The sequence below is a fragment of the Jaculus jaculus genome, chromosome Y, assembly GCF_020740685.1.
Source record: "Jaculus jaculus isolate mJacJac1 chromosome Y, mJacJac1.mat.Y.cur, whole genome shotgun sequence".
Classification (NCBI taxonomy): domain Eukaryota; kingdom Metazoa; phylum Chordata; class Mammalia; order Rodentia; family Dipodidae; genus Jaculus; species Jaculus jaculus.
The window spans coordinates 1,151,321-1,167,773 of record NC_059126.1 but is presented as its reverse complement, the minus strand read 5'-3'; the positions used below and the strand labels follow the sequence as shown (position 1 = coordinate 1,167,773).

At 38.8% G+C, this 16,453-nt stretch overlaps 1 pseudogene; it reads left to right on the top strand.

Moving 5' to 3' along the window:
- The first annotated feature begins 207 nt into the window (after nucleotides 1-207).
- Nucleotides 208-16,453, top strand: part of LOC123457040 — a 150,671-nt pseudogene continuing 134,425 nt past the window's right edge.

The following is a 16,453-nucleotide window of genomic DNA, read 5'->3' as shown; positions in this document are numbered from 1 at the left end:
GATGCCATGCCTGCTGCCTAGTAAATGCAAAGAGCTGATTTTCTCAGTCAGAGCTAGGGAAAGGGGACCTGACTAGGAATAAATTGGAAGATTGATTTTACCAAATTAAAGCCTGGTTTGTATGGGTACAGGTATTTACTAGTGTTTACAGCAACCTTTTCAGGATGGACTGATGCCTTTCCAAGCAAGAAAGAGACAGCTTCAACGATGACAGAAAGACCATTAGATGACAACATCCCAAGGTATGGTTTATCTGTTCTATTGGGATCTAACCATGGGACAGCCTTCATCTTGCAGGTAACTCAGCTCCAGTTAAAATTGCAGGGACTAACTGGAAGCTTCATTGTGTGTATCATACCCAAAGTTCAGGACAGATAGAAAGAATGAATCAGATATTAAAAGAGACCCAAACTAAATTAACTCTTGAAACTGGTGTTGATGGGGTGTCTGACCTTCCCTTTGCCATTTTTCAAGTTTGAAACTCCCCCTATGTCATGGGGCTGACTCCCTTAAAAATCATGTATGCAAGACACCCACCCTTGCTACCTAATATAAAAACAAAAACGTTAACTAAATTTGATGACAAGAGATTCCTCTCCTCCTTACAAGCTTTATTCCAGGTACAAGAACAATTCTGGCCTCAGCTATTATTTATGAGAAGACCCATTCACCCACACTGTATGGATTTTAGCTGAGAGATCCAGTGCTCACCAAGATACAGAGAGGAAATATCCTATGGCTTCCTTAACTACACTACTAACCTCACTAAGGAGGACTGTTGGCTTTGCTTAGACCCAAGACTTTGTTACAATACTGGCTGGGCCACTACAGGAATTCTGCATACCTAAATGAGAGGGCCACCATGCTATTCATGGGGAAAGGCCCCAATCCTTAACCTACAATCTCTCCATGGAATAGGACTAGGTGTACTAGGTGCAGGAGGAAAACTGGATACTTTCCCCAAGTCAAATATCTCTATAATCACACTCTTACTGCAGACACTAGTAACTTCTATCTGGTACCCCCTAATGAACCTTGGTTTGTAGGCACTATGTGAGTAACTCCTGGTATTCACCAGCAGATCCTTCAAAACAGTACCAGCCTATGTATCCTAGTTACAGTGTTTCCTTAGGTTTATTACTTCCCCTTTGATGATTACATAGAAGCCCTAAAATATCATCATTATAGACAGAGGCATAATTTTGGAATATCAGCAATTCTTACAACTTTGATAGGGACTGGTATAGCTATAGGAAATGGTACTGGTACTACAGTCCTAATTAAAGCTGACCAGACTTATCAGTCCTTAACTAACATTATAGATTCTGATCTTGCCCAATTAGAAAAATCAGTCTGTCACCAATAACAGTCCCTGGATTCACTGGCTCAGTAAATTAAATAGAAGGGGAATAGTCTTACTTTTCCTAGAGCAAGGGGGCACTGTCAGGCTTTAAAAGAGCAATGTTGTTCCTATGTCAACAATTCAGGTGTTATTATGGATAGACTGGCCATAGTCCAGAAGAGACAAAAAAAAAAAAAAAAGGTCTAAGTTTAGACAAAAATTCAAAGTTGATACAAGTCAGTATTCAACTGGTCCCCCTGGCTAATGGACCATGATCTCCTCCTTAACAGGGCCACTTATTCTCATGTTGCTCACTCTTACTTGTGGCCCATGTATCATCAATGCATTAATCCCATTTGTTAGAGAACACTTAGAAACAGTGCAGCTAATGGTCTTAAGGCAACAATATTAACCTATGCAAACATCTCAAGGATGTGAGATGAGATGATTCTCAAGGGGAAAATGAAATAGCTAAATTGATGCCATGAAGGCTGCAGCAAAACACCTCCCAGGCTAGGCCTAAAATTAGAAGAAAGGGCCATTAATTAGTGACTATCCTGGCTGGAGAAAAGCTGAGGCACTTTCTGGAAATTCAAGGGCTCTTGGCTCCAACCAATCAAGGATGCATACATATAATTGTTGACCAATCATAACAAGTGTTAACTCACCTACTCTGAATTCCCATTAAAACCGAAGTTCAAAGATCTTAGAACCAATCAAATACAACCCTTGTTTAAATTGGCCAAACTATAAAACAAATTGCCTCCCCAAAAGTTCTTTAATTATGCTTAAAAGAGCCTGTGAGCTGTTCTCAGAGTTGCCATTTTGTATGAATGGTCAACACCCAATGCTGACTGATTCTGCAGAATAAACACTCTTTACAATTACATACTACTTTAGTCTGGGGTCTTTCTTCAATGATTCTTGGAACCTTACGTTGTCATAGGAATGCATGGCTACACCCAGGTTGCTCCAATGGTACCTGTGAGGGAACTCAGGTACTGATGAATGTGCAGCTGCTACTGTACCCACTGAGCTATCTCCCCAGTCCCAACAACTTTTCCTTACATGATGGTATGTTGAGAAAATTCTGGATATGATGCCTGTCCAGTTAGAAGCAAGAGTTTAACATAAGCCACAGTTGATTTATCTATCTATCCCATAAATGTCTGGTATAGGAAGTTTTAATCCATAGAGTTATATTTATTTATTTTCCTAGCTGCTAATTTTTTGAACCACTAAAGAATGGAATAAAACTCTTTCATGTGGGCTGAAGTCATGGCTTAGCATTTAAGGCTCTTGATTGCAAATCTCAAGGAGCCAGATTTAATTTCCCAGTATCTATAAGGTGAAACATACATCAACAGTGCATTCACCATGGCTGGAGTCTCTGTAATGCCCATTCTCTATCTGTATCCCCTCTCTTTTTTCTGTCAAATAAATAAAAAATGTTCCAGGCTGGAAAGATGCCTTAGATGTTAAGCACTTTCATATGAAGCCTACGGACCTTGGTTCAAGGCTCAATTCCCCAAGATCCACGTTAGGCAGATGACCAAGGGAGCGCATGCATCTGGAGTTCATTTGCAGTGGCTGGGGGCCTTGGTATGTGCATTCTCTCCATCCCTCTCTCTCTCTCTCTACATTTTTCTTTCTCTGTCTGTTGCTCTTAAATAAATAAATAAAAATAAGCAAGAAAATAAAAAAATGTTCCTTGCATAAAATCTTTAGTACTGTGCAAGACTGGAGTGACACCTAGCTCTCAGTAGCCCATGCTTCCAAAAGTATCAGAACCCACTCCTCCAGAAACAGCAAAGCATGTGAGATGTGGTGAAAAGCACAGTGTGTGTCATTCTCCTTCACCCTTGTGCTGGTACCAGGTTCACCAAGGAAGCTCTTGCTCATTTCCCAAATACCCTTAGTTTCAGATGGGACCCATCTGTGTTGTAATGGGCTTGTTCTTGCCCAATAATCTGCATTTATCTGAAAAGGAGTTGAAATATCCTACATAAAATGGTGCTAGCACAAGGTAAATGTGATACCTTTGGGTTTTTTTTGTTTGTTTGTTTGTTGTTTTTTTAAGACAGAATTTAATCTGTTTGGGCCCTCTTATACCCCACAATTCATGGGACCTTATTATTGGAGAGCAGGCTCATTTTTGGATATGGCTCTGAAATGCTTTCCACCTCCAGCTGGGGGTTTTGTTCCACTAAACAGAGCAGTTAGACAAACCAAGAGCAGTTGGTTTCCCAGCATGACTGTGCACCACTGTTGCATTTGTGTGATCATCAAGTCAGGTTGTATGCTGATGAGTAGCTTAGACCACGAATTGCTTGGACAGATGCTGGTCATTTCCCCCCCACTCATTCATGCCTTATGGCACTAGATGTGATAACACTCTGGGGACTTATTCTCTTCCAGATTCTAGCCAGGACACTCCATGTTATGTTCCACGAGCATATGGTGTTTACTGATAGAGGATATTATCACGGGGTCATCAAGCAATCCGACAGAAATCTGCCTTCTTTTGGGAAAACATTTGCGTCTCTCTGATCAACAGCTCTTTGTGGATGTTAGCCACATTCTAGTTCTGGGAGTTTCAGGTCAGTGCCCAAGAAGAGAAGGAAGGAAGAAAACGATAAGTAATATAAAACAGAGAGAAGAAAGAGAGAAAGAGGGAGAGTGGGGGGGGGAGAGGGGGAGGGGAAAGGGAGGGGGAGAGGGAGAGAGGGTGAGAGGGTGAGAGAGAGAGAGAAAACCAAGAGAATATTAAGGTCAGCTTTCATCATAATCTCTCTTTAGGACCCTGTGATTCAGGTGTTGCCTCTAAGGGACTGATGAAGCTTCAACAGATTAGTCTGTCTTTTAGGATAGATTTTATGGTACCATTGCCATTTGGGTCCAGGGCTTCTACACAATACAGACTAAGGCCAGAGTCATGTGTCAACTTGTGCATGTAGCTTTACATGTGTACTGAAACATATAGCATGGGTCCTTACACTTCACCGGTAAGTGCCTTAACAGCTAAGCCATCTCTCCAGACTCTAGATAAAGTTTTAAAAGCTTGAAAAATGAAAGGCCCTCTCAGATTACTTACACTGCAGATGATGTTCACACTCACCTTTGTTTCATGTTTGTAAACAGCATGGGAATGAAATCTCCAATTAGACAACCTCCTAACATGAATATGGAATGACGCTACTGAGAAAAGGTCGCATTCCTACTCCCCTATTGTTCATCATTGTCACATTTTCAAGAGTTTTTATAATCTAATTCAAACATTTATGCATTGTTCACTTAGAATTCCTTTTTTTTTTCAAGAAATCATTTATTTATTTCTGTGCATAGAGAGAGCTAGAGAGGCAAATAAAGAGAGAGAATAGTAACACCAGGGACTCCAATCACTGCAATCAAAGTCCAAATGTATGTGCCATCTTGTGCAGCTCCCTTAAATGGATCTTGAGGAAATCAAACCTTGGTTCTTAGCCTTCAAAATCAAACACCTTAGCCCCTAATCCAGCTCTTTAGCTTTAAAATTGTGTATTTTTTTAAAGTAGTAACTTTGCATGGATTCCTTAGATTTGTGGGTTGTGACAGCAGCAGTCAGTCATTGTAGGGGTAGCAATATCTCTGGCTATTTCCTCCCATCCTTTGGCTCTTGCATTCTTTCTACCCTCTTCAGCATATTTCCCTGAGCCTTGTTGCATGTTCTTTTGTGGTGAGCTCTCAGCAGCTGTATTTCTGCTTTGGTGCATTTTCAGTTTCCTCCCTGTCTGTCTCCATAACCTGTGCAGGTGGTCAGATTTCTGTGGAAGCACTATTGCTCATTTCACTCATTTCTCTGTGGTTCATATCCTGATAGGAATCACCTGTCATGTCTTCTCTTTAAATAGATTTTGCTTGTCCTTGGTTCTTATGGCCTCCTTAAAAAAAATAAAAACATTCTATAGCTGAGAGACAGATTAGCATAACTTAAAATGGAGAGGCATAATTAATTTAGAGGTATTTTGGGAGATATCACCTCTCCAATGCTGCAGACCTGCAAACACTAAAAGAAAACTTTGAAATTGTCTGTAAAAATATGGCATTAGGGCTGGGGAGAAGGGTCAGTGGGTAAAATACTTGCTGCTTGAATATAAGGGCTTGGAGTTCAGATTCCCAACCTGCACCTCACAGCAGGGATAGGTAATGTGCTCCTATATTCCCAGGAGTGGAGGCAGGAGGATCACTGGGACTTGCTACCTGGATAGCCTAGAATAATTGATCTAGGTTCAGTGACTATCTGAAAACATAAGGCAGAGATTGAGAAAGACACCTGATATTGACCTCTCATCTCCAGTTGTACACACATCTGCACACACTCATGCCCACCTATATATACATATAGATATATGCATGCACACCACATACATTGCAATGCAAAACAAATGCTTTTAAATTTTCTCACCAAGTAAGGTATTGGGGTTTGAATTCAGTATGAGGTATTGAATTATGGACCATAAGAAAAATGCATTCATTTCTTATCTTTCAATGTTAGGAAAATACTGTGAAAGTTATAAGGAGTTGTTTTCCTATTTATTTTTGAGGCCAAATAAGATGATGGGACAGATGCCCTGTGATTTTTAAAATTTCTTTGTTATGAAAAACATAATATGCCCTCACCTTCTGTTCTTCTTCTTTGTCAATTGAAACAGGATTCCTTTTTTTTTTTTTTTTTAATCACAAAAACCTTTGTTTCCTGGCATGTTTTTGCATGGATAGAATTCAAGTTGTAGACACATTTTCTGATATTTTCTAATTTAAAATTGAAATACAAATATAAATATATACTGAAATTCACATGCTAGAAAAAGGAAAGAGTTCTTAAAGAAGTTTGCTTGCAAGTTTCCTTTTAAATCAATGCTTCCTTTAATCCTGTAACTTAAGCAATCGCTTCCTAATTTAATTCTTCATGTTAACTTGTTTCCATTTTTATGGCATGCAACTGGTTGTTTTTTTCTCAAACCTGAAGAGGCAACTGAGTGGTTTTCTTCTGTATTTCCTGTGTCTGAACTGAAAATGAAACTTGTCATTGTAACATCCATTTCCACTGTGATGATCACTTTCTCCTATGCACCTTCAATATATGTTTGATTTATATGTGCTAGTAGTGAAATCACCCATAGTCTGCACAGACAAGTGTTTTCTTCTGACCTTCAGAACTCCCAGAAAGCCTCACCTGTTGAAATTGGGATAGCTTTGCTAGGTTTTACATAAGCCATACCAAAGAAAATTTAATAGGAATATGTGTAATCTTTACTTTAATGTCTTTATGTGTGCTTCCTGTTTACATTCATTTTAAAATAAGTTTATATAGAAATAATCAACTTTGCATGATTTTTTTCAATTTATGATATCAATATAAATTTGTCAACATTCAAAAGTGGTTACTTCATTTTAGAATAAATCCATTTTCCTAGAAATGTTTTGATACAAGCCTTTCAAAGATAGGCTTATGTCCACCATCATCCTTCTACCTGGACTACCTGTATTCTACCCAGGAACCCTGGAAACTCATCCAATATAATGTGTTAGTCATGGTTTTATAGGGGAACAGAATTGAGTTAAAGTGTATGTGCACAAAAGAGAACCACTGGATTAGTTTAGCACATGCTGGCTGAGAAGTCCTCTCCTGTTGGTCTGCAAGATGGAGAATCAGACTAACCAGTAACTACTCAGTCCACGAGGCTGGATGCCTCAGCGCTTACAGTCAGGCACTGAAGTTCTGGAGGATTCCTAGAGAATTGCAGGTTTTGAAGTCCCTGACATACTGAAGGAACAGATTATATGTGCCAACAACAAGTAGGAAGGGCAGCCAGAAAAGGGACAATTGTTTTTAATTCTCTGGGACCTCTTTATATGTAGACTAGCAAAGGAAGGGTGCTCACTCTGGAGCATGGAACTTTTCTTTGCTAGTCCTTCTCAGAAATACCCTCAGGGATCTGCCCATGAATGTTGCTTATTTGATTCCTGATTGATCAATTTGCCAACAGTTTATTTTCAAGTTTTATGATAATTTTTAACAGATGTTGTGATCTTGTATCTCCTCTCTCCCATTTCTATTCACACATTCCATGAGGGCTCTCCTCATAAGAGATACTGTTGTTTACTGTTGAGTAAATAACATCCCAGTCAGTCTTTGGTGGAAGTGTGGGGGCCATGAATGTGCCTCAGGATATTTCTACACACCCTGTTGCTCTTAACATCTTCCCTCCCCATCTTCTATGATGGTGCATAATCCCTGATAGGTCTATGAGCCATCTCTGTGAATATTCAGTTCCCTGTTGCCACTGGGTTTCTAATTCAATGTTTTCATTACTGCCTTGCCTGCCAGTTGATTGTCAGACTAATATTGGGAGAAATATTCATGTTGCTGCTTCCTCTGCAATATCTCTTGGGTCCCTGAAGATGTAGTAAAGGTGGCTCCTCTTTTTGCAGACAGATGACTACCTTCTCCTTTTGTACTGATGGATATTGCATTCTAAGTTTTCTCTGCCATCTGTAATATAAAAACTGATTCTCTTATCAAGAGTGAGAACAGCTTGGGTTAAAGGGTGTATGCATAGTTATTTGGGCATTTTTGGTATGTAAGCACTCTTCTGATGTTCAGACATTAATGGTGTCTTCCCAATGAAGTCTATTAGTTTCCTACCTATGGGTTTCTGACCCTACGGAGTAACTTCATTTCCAAACAGAGAACAGTTGTTTACCTGAAAAGGTTGTGTGCCACTATTGCACAAGTGTGTATTTCTTGCTTTTCTGGTTGAATTTGCATCTTTCAGGGCACCCTGCTTATTTAATCTGATAGTGAACAGTGTCACCCATCAGACCCCATAGTGTTTTCCAACATTATATGTGCTAATTGGGGAGAACTGGTTTTGCTATCAGTTACAGATTGGTATTTTGATGACCTGTGACCAGCAGCCTGAGGTGTCTTTAGCAATAGGATATTTCTTACCTTTTATCTTTTATCTGTGGCATGTAATCAGGTATGATGGAGAAGACCTGCATTATTTCAGTGACCTTACGTGTCTCCCTGGCCATCCTCTTACTGTGGTAGTTATCTCACTGTCTGGACAACCTCTCCCGCCTCCCTTTATTCATGATTTTATCTTATTCAACACAATCCACTACAATGACTTCTGTAACACTGACTCATGAGGTCTTCAGTTTAATGTGATCCCTGCCAAACCCTTGTGCCCACCGACTACATTTCCATTAATCCTACTGTGCAGTAAATTCTTGTTGGCCAACAGAGAATGTTCTCCTATCATTCTGCCCTCCATATTTCTTCTTTTTCCTTTTCTTATTTTAGAATATTATTATTTTAATAAATTTTTATTTTTTGTGCTTGTTGTTATTAAAATTTTGTACTAGCCCAGCCTCACCTGGAATTTACTACTTGTGTATTGGCCATTTAAATTTCTTCCTTTGATTATTCTGTGTTCAGTTCTCTGCCACCATCTTATTGGATTATTTTGGTTTTGTTATTAGATTTTTGGGGGTTCTTGTATCATCCTTGTATGGTTGGTCAAGATTTTCTCCCCCTCTTTAGGTTGTCTATTGAGTCTTGTGTTATATTCTGTGTTTGTACAATCACTATTATGTTTTATAAGGCCCCAATAGTTAAATGTTTGTCTAAGTAACGGTACTACTGGGCTTCTATTTAGGAAGTGTTTCCCTATAACTATATAGTGTATTGTGCACTTTTCTATTAGTTTTATTATTTGTTTTATTGACAACTCCTATACGTACAGACAATAAACCATAATATTTCCCTCCCCTCTCCCATTTTCCCCATTACAACTCTACGCTCCATTATATCCACTACCTCTCTCCATTTGGCTCTCTTTTATTTTGATGTCATCATGTTTTTCTGCTATAATGAAGGCTTCTGTAGGTTCTGCTAGACACTGCAAGATCATGAGTATCAAAGCCAATTTCTCTCTGAGCATTTGCATTGTAAATAGTGATTCCCTTCCATTGGCTTCTAAACTCTTTGCACTACCTCTTTCACAATGGACCCTGCATCCTCGGGGATGAAATAGCAATGTTTCAGTGCTGAACACTCCTCCTTCACATTGTTTCAGCACTGTTTTGGCTTTTGGGTGATGTCAGTGGTCATTGTCATCTGAATAGTGAAGCTTTTCTAAACAAAATGTGAAAGTAGCATTAATACATGGATATGGATGTAATGTGTATTGCTTTCAGGGCAGTTTTGTGAGAATAATATAGGTATTTAACCACACAAGAGTAGGCTTGATCAGTCATTTGGCCTGTCTGGCCAAAATTGAGGCTTCCAGTGTCCGCTCTTTTCATTGTTGATGATGTCTTTCTCACAGAGGACAGCATGACTGCAGCTTTTTGCAGCATTCACTAGGCTGGGCTATAGGGAGGAGGTTTCAGCTCCACCCCAGCTTGAGTTTTGACTTATGTTGCTGCAATTGCATGTGGAGACTTCAGAAACAGGGACTTACCATCTTTTATTCCTGGGAAAACAAGGGTCTTGGTTTATGTTCAGTCATCCACTGTGATCCTGATGGGTTTGCCTTTGTATGTGACTTGCTTTTTTCTCTCTGCCATATATATATACATATACATATACATATACATATACATATACATATACATATACATATACATATACATATACATATACGGGTTTGCTATTTATATATATTATATGTTTTCATGATTACTTTGAAATATGTATATATTTATAATTATATATATATTTATATATTTATATATATATATATATATATATATATATATATATATATATATATATATATATATATTGGTTTGCATGATTAGTCATTTAATTACAATATGGCATGGAGAGGTTCCTTCTGGGTTTTGTCTCTTGTTATTCTAAAAGCTTCCTGTTTCTACATTGGTATTTCTTTCTCAATTTGGGAAAAATTTTCTTCTATGATTTTGTTGAAAACATCTACTAAGCTTCTGGATTGTAATTCTACTCCTACTATACCCTAATTTCTAATGTTTCATCTTTTCATACTGCCTGAATATCTTTATATTACCATTCATACCTTGCTATTAGTTTCTCTTTCTATTTGTTGGACTGTATTAGATATGCCACCTGACCTTCTAGCTTAGATACTGTGCTCTCTTTTTTATCCATTCTGCTAATGGGACTTTCCATAGATTTTTTTCTTTTTCTTTTTTCCTTTTTTTAACTGTGCTTTTGAGAGCTATAATTTCCTTCTGGTTTTTCTCCAGTATTTTTATTTCCTTACTCATATCTTGTAATTGGTTCCTTATTTCATTAAGCTGGTTTCCTGGGTTGCCTTTGACTATCTTCAGGAGTTTGTTTTCTTCCTAAATGCCCTTGTTTTCTTCTTGGATTTTTTGAGTACAGATAAGTTAGTATTACTATTATTATTAATTGTAAATCTTTGTCATGTATTTCATCTAAAACAGTGTCACTGAGGATAATTTCTGATGAATTTATTATTTTTGGTCAGATTGTATTGTTTTGATTCTTTGTTTCTTGTACTACAATGTGGAGATTTTGCCTTTTGAGTTATTTCTTGCTTTAGTTGTGTACTAATATGTGGTGATTTTAGATTTGGAAATCCAACTTTATGTACCTTCAAACTAGGAGGTTAAGGTATCAGTGTAGTTCTTGTACTCTAATCCAACAATGTACATAGTATTAATGTTGAGTTTGCCCACTACTCAATGATTTTAGTGGGCTGGATTGTGAATTTTACTGGCAATTTCTAAAATCCAACTGTGAAATATGCAAAATCCATAAAAGTTAGCACATCGTGTACAACTGTGGGGATTGAAACAACAGGGAACCTTTCAAGTCCAAATCTCTAAGGGAGTGTGTTAATGTACAACACTTAATCCTGTCACCTGGGAGGTTGATATTTCTCTTCTGAAATGAGTTCTGCCTGGGTCTGAATAAGACCCTGCCTACAATAATTACATAAAAAGTGCCCAACAATCTGAATAGATGAAAGATAAAATAGTCAGGCTACAAATACAGCTTAATTGAGAAATGTAGAGCCAACAAAGAATATGTAACCAATAACCTGCTCTTACATAGAGAGTTTAGCACTTGCATTGCAGTTCTAGGTACCTGCTTTTTTTGTCATTTGTCCTGTTTCCTTTTTGGGTGGCTTGCAGTCTCACCAATGCTGATTGCCCACCTTGATCCCTCTATGCCATGCTGCAAATCTTGTGCTCTGATCAGCTGTGCTAGATTACATACCTACCACAACCCAAATGCCTTTTCTGGAGGTTCATGGTTCTGTCGGTTGGGGGATGGGAGAGGGCAGTGTAAGCCTGGAATTGTATAGTAACTCCTCGGCTCCTCATCCTGCTGTCTCCCATTCAGATTTCTTGACTTTGCAAGGAGGCTGATGAAGTTGGAAAATCCCCCTGTTTGGTCTTTGCTCCTGCAGTTGAGTGCTGAGTTGGCACAAGGCTCCACAGGGGTCAAGTTGCTTGGCTACACAAGCTCCTAGGTTGGATTCTGTCCAATGTCCTTCTTTGAACACATAGGAAAAAGAGAGAGATGGACGCTGGTGTGCAGCTTTCTTTCTTTGTTTCTTTCTTTGTCTCTTTGTGATTTTTTATTAAAAAGATTCTTTGTTGGCAAGAAGAAAGAGATAAAAGAGACACAGACAGAGGGAGATAGAGAATGGGCAGGTCAGTGCCCTAGTCACTGAAAACAAATTCTAGCTGCATGTGTCCCTTTATGAAACTGGCTTTATATGTGTACTGGGCAAGGGAAGCAGTGTGCTTAGGATTTATAAACAATCACCCTAACTGCCAAGCCATTGTTATACTCCTCAATTTCTCCTTCTCTCTTTATTTTTTGTTTTTCTATTTTTGGTTTTTAGAGGTAGGTTCAGGCTGACCTGAAATTAAATATATGGTCTCATGTTGGCCTTCAGGCAACAGTGATCCTCCTACCCATGCTTTTGAGTAGTGGGATTAAAGGCATGCACCACAATGCCCACCTACTTACTCCTTTTTAATCAGGTCCATTATCCCAGCCAATGGATTGTTGTTGCCCAAGTCAATTGTATTCCTACCTCAACTAACCTACCAAGACAATCCCTCTTGTGTGATTCTATGTCCCATCAAGTTACAGTTATTATAAAGAATGCAATGTAAAACTTCCAGCCAAGATGTCAACCGCCTAGCTGTGCTGTGGATCCTGGGAAAGAAAGGCAAGACATTAAGGGTTCACTGGGTCTTTTAGGGGAGAGGAATCTCCAATATATTACCAGTGGGAGGGCACAGAGGAGAAAAAACAGAGAATTGCTCATTCCCTTGCAGTCGGGTAGCCCACCCCTTTCCCCAAGAAGCCACTGTACCCATAGACCCAGCTTCAGGAAACTCCCATTCTTACTGTAGGAAAAGGGTCTCAGGCCAACATGCTGCCACTTGCCTCACTGCACAGGGGTGATTGCCTTGCTACCTCTGCCCATGAGGGCCTTGGCCAGGCTATGCCTGCTGGCCCATTGTAGCTCATTCTCTTTTGATCAATTTGCCTGCCAAACAGTGCGGGGTGCCAATCGATCCATGCTTGTGGAAGCTTAGACTACTCCACCCACTTGCTTACTTACTGCTCCAGCCACTGCACATTCACATGAACTCATGCCAATAGCAACTGCCACACAAGCTCAGACTGTGTCTGTCACTTGACTCTGGTCAGGTGCCATCCCCTACTTGTCTGCCCCACTGGCCAGCTGCCATTGTCCTGTGGTGGTGGTGGGGGGGGTGTGCTGACTGCTTCTGGATCCCAGTGTTTCCCCACCAGAGTTTGGGCTGCTTCAGTGCTTTGTGCCTCAGTCTCCCTCCTAGCATGAATGCAGGCAGCTGTGGTGCATTACCACGTGAAAGCCCAAGCAACTTTTCCACCTCGGCAAGGCAGGAGCTCAGGTGGCTTTCACAAGTGAGAGCCAAGCAAAGGCTGCTTGGCAACTGCCTCAGGGTGCCACAGATTCCCATTGTGCTTGAAGCCAGGTTGATCCACCCACCTACATGACCATACACTGTAATGGGCAGAACACAGCACCAAAGAAATAATGTTTAAAATCAAATGCAAGAAAATCCAGTTAGATCACCCAGTCCTACAATGAACATCTCTAATCAAAACATAGAAGAATCATTAGGATCAGAACACCAAAATGAAGCTATGAACAATGCACCCCTGAACAAGCTACTGGTAGAACTTGCAGAAAAGCAACAAAGGACCGATAATTTTGTGGATGCTGCCATCACTAGACTAGACCTAATAGATAAGAAAATGGAAGGAGTTCGAAGGAGTTCAAAGACAGTTAAAAGATTTGAGGGTGAGTGAAAAAAAAAAAGAAGTTCTCATAAAACAGCTGGTAATGCAAAATGAAGACATGAAGAAATGCAAGGATAAATTTCAAGAAAATCAGAAAATGATGTAAAAAGGGAGTTTGACAGAGGGACAGAAATTAGACATAGAAAAGTAGTGGAAAATGCAAACCTACTTAAAGAAGTCCAAAACTCTCTAGAAGTTCTAGAGAATAGAATCAGCCATGTGGAGGATAGAAACTCTGATCTGGAAGACAAGATGGAAGAAACAGTTCAAGCACTCAAAAATTTCAGTAAGTTCAAAAGTTTCTGTGAACAGAACATGAGGGAATTGTGGGGTACACTTAAATGTCCTAATATCAGGAACATTGGAATACCAGGAGAAGAAATTCAGACCAAAGGCATGGAGAAATTATTTAACAAAATAATTGAAGAAAACTACTCCAGTCTCTTAAAATAAAGAGCTGTCAAGTTATAAGAAGCCAACAGAACTCCAAACAGATTGGGCCAAAGGAGAAATTCTCCAAGACATATTGTCATTAACACTCTAAACATTGAAATCAAAGAGAAAATCCTAAAAGAAGCCTGGGCAAAACAGAACACCACTTTCAAAGGTAACCCCATCAGAATTACTCCAGACTTCTCAATGGAAACCCTAAAAGCCAGAAGGGCTGGAATGAACACGTCAAAGTCTAATAATCTATGCCTTCCAACCCAAACTACACTACCAAGCAAAAGAATCCCTAATAACAGATGGTGAAAGAAAAATTTTCCATGACAAAACTCAGCCTTACAATTATATGAACACAAAACCAAATGTACAGAGAGTATTTCAGGAAATTCTCCACAGAGAAGAAACAAATAATCAAACTCAAATGCCTACAAGAAGCAGAACACAATAAACAAATTCAGAGTAGGCACAAAAATCTTCAAAGTCCATCAAAACACCAACCCAAATATACCATCACAATATGGCAGGGATCAAATCAAAACTCACAGTCATTACCCTAAATAGTAATGGCCTTAATTCACCCATCAAGAGATACAAGCTTACAGGAAGGCTAAAAATATTAGACCCCTCAATCTGCTGTCTTCAAGAAACCCACCTCACCATTAAAGCCAGACACCTCCTCAGGGATAAAGGGTGGAAAACAATATTCCAAGCAAATGGGAATAAGAAACAAGCAGGCATAGCTATATTAATATTGGATAAAATAGACTTCAAATGAAAAATAATGAAAAAGACAAAGTAGGCCACTTCCTACTTATCAATGGAATAATCCATCAAGAGGATATTACAATCATAAATCTGTATGCACCAAACACAGGGGCACCACAGTTCATAAAACAAAACCAACTTGACAATAAAGCAGAAATAAGCACCAACACCATCATACCTGGGGACTTCAATGCACCATTATCAGTAATAGATCATTCAAACAGAAACTCAACAGGGAAGTAAGAGAGCTCCACAAATCCATAGAACACTTAGACCTAAAAGACATCTATAGAACTTTCCATCCCAAATCCACAGACTACACATTCTTCTCAGCAGCCCATGGACCATTCTCTAAAATAGACCATATACTGGGTCACAAAGATTAGCTTTGATAGATGGTATGTGTCCAGGAATTTATCCATCTCCTCCACATTATCCAGTTTTGTGGAGTAGAGGTTTTTGAAATAAGTCCTGATGATTCTCCCAATTTCACTTATGTCTATTTTGATCTCTCCTTTTTGATTTTGGATTTTGTTAATTTGAAGAATCTCTCTCTCTCTCTCTCTCTCTCTCTCTTTTTTTTTTTTCTTCATCAAATTGGCCAGGGTTAGTCAATCTTATTTGTTTTTTTCAAAGAGTCAGCTCTTTGTTTTGCAAATTGTCTTTTTTTTTTTTTTTTTTTTTAGTTTCCACTTCATTAATTTCTGCTCTGATTTTAATTATGGTTTTCCTTCTGGAGCTCTTTGGGTTGGATTTTTCTTGCTCTTCCATTGCCTTTACGTAGATGGTTAGGTTATTGATTTGGGTCACATATTTAGGAAGATTAACATAATTCCCTGCATGACATCAGATCACAATGCTATATTGCTAGAAATTAAGAACAAAAGACCAACCAAGACTCCCAATGGCACCTGAAAACTGAACAGCACACTTTTAAACAATAAATGGATAGTTGATGAAATAAAAAATGAAATTGCAAAATTTCTAGGATTGAATGATAATGATAACACAATGTACCAAAATTTATGGGACACAATGAAGGTGGTCCTAAGGCAAAATTGATAGTACTCAATGCCTTCATAGAAAAGACAGAGAGATCCCAAATCAATAACCTAGCCATTCATGTAAAGGCAATGGAAAAGCAAGAAAAATCTAACCCAAAGAGCTCCAGGAGAGAAATAATTAAAATCATAGCAGAAAAATAATTAAGACAATTGACAAAACAAAGAGCTGGTTCTTTGAAAAATACAAATAAGATTGACAAACCCTGGCCAATTTGATGAAGAAAAAAAAAAAAAAGAGATGCTTCAAATTAACAAAATTCAAAATCAAAAAGGAGAGATCACAACAGACATAAGTGAAATTGGGAGAATCATCAGGACTTATTTCAAAAACCTCTACTTCACAAAACTGGATAATGTGGAGGAGATGGATATATTCCTGGACACATACCATCTATCAAAGCTAAACTCCTCAATGAACCTATCTCACTCATGGAGATTGAAAAACTAGGTATAGATGAGCCT